This window comes from Papilio polytes, unplaced genomic scaffold (assembly GCF_000836215.1).
Source record: "Papilio polytes unplaced genomic scaffold, Ppol_1.0 DF822622.1, whole genome shotgun sequence".
In the NCBI taxonomy this organism is placed as follows: domain Eukaryota; kingdom Metazoa; phylum Arthropoda; class Insecta; order Lepidoptera; family Papilionidae; genus Papilio; species Papilio polytes.
In genome coordinates, this window is record NW_013526582.1 from 1,815,655 (window position 1) to 1,817,177 (window position 1,523).

A 1,523-nucleotide genomic window follows, 5' to 3' on the forward strand; every position below is an offset into this window, starting at 1 on the left:
ATTTGTTACTACTACAGCCGTGTGGTATTCGCTATTATTATTGTCATCGCTAAATTCTCTACACTATAATCAATACTAGAATTGCCCACTAAATTAGTTAATAAGAAATCAGTATACGTGTTTGTTTCGTCACTACGATACATGTCTATTAAGTACGGCATTTACCTTCATACGAATTTAATTCGATACTTCATATGCGTCATTTGTCTAACTAATCTATCTTATTTAAAAATAAATAAATAAAATAAAGCATCTTTATGGTTGTCATAAAAAAAATAGAATACCGTTTCTTATGCACTAATGTTAATACATGTTAATGCAGGCTCAGTGTGACCCGGATGGCTTAAGTCATGCAGAGCTGGTTTTCAGCCTGACAAATTATAGTATCGATATCGATGATTGCGTAATTAAAAATGTATGGAACTTTCGATGTCTCTGTCCAGTACATCTGAACAATTAACTGCCTACCCAGTTACACTATATACTTGAATATATTCCCGCGTAATATTTCAGATGTACGCGCACGTAGGCCGCATTAGGTGAGCGCGTTGTTTCCTCACGATATTATATTTTCGCGGACGTGCCTTATTTCTTGCGCACGTGATTCTTTGAAGAGATTCCTTTTACCTACACTCTTTATACGAAATAGACAGGGATAGATGTATAATTTCACCTTAATTTACCACAGGTGAGAGGAAGAGGCATGTTTATTCTGAAAAATAGTGTCTATGTAACCTCGTAAATGTAGTATTGTGATTAACAGACCATTGTTACAGACTGGAGTGTATAGCAGAGCAGAGTCTTGTTGCTTTAAAATTGAATTTTATGCATTTGTGATAAAGTTTAATATTACTTTTAACGTTTTGTGGTTGGTCTTAAGAAAAGACGTGCGAAGTAAAATTGAAACTTAATTCAATTGTGTAAAGGTTTTTTTTTGTATTTAAAATCTGCTCTGTTTTAAGCCTGCTATCTATATGTATAACTAGCTGTTCGCGTGCGGCTTCGTCCGCATGAAGTTATAAATTTTTTGCTTGCATTTGTCAAATTCTCAATTGCAAATGTCAAAATACCTATTACCTTAATATCAATCTTGCTTCCTTGATGTTGGCAGCAAGTTATGGTCTCTTTCTCACATTAGGGTTTTTGTCCAAAATATTTACCCTCTAAATTTAATGGCGTGAAAATATATAGCCTAAAGCATGACGTAAGTGTAGGGCTTTTTGATAAAATTAGAGTTATTCCAAAATATGCCGTAATTGCTGAGATCTTAGGCAACGAAGAATTGTGTGTTTACGCTTTATTATAATAGAATAGATTTTCAACAATTTGATTTGCAAAGATCTTTTAATCAAATTGAAATATGAAATTACGATTGCCCAAATTCTCGATGAAATTAACATAGAAAACAGATTTATTTACTGGATATTTAGAGCGGGCGCACACCTTTGACTAAACTGTTCCACAACTGTTTGATTGTCGATTGTTTCGCAGCCAATTCAACTGTTTAGTTGCACATGTAAAAA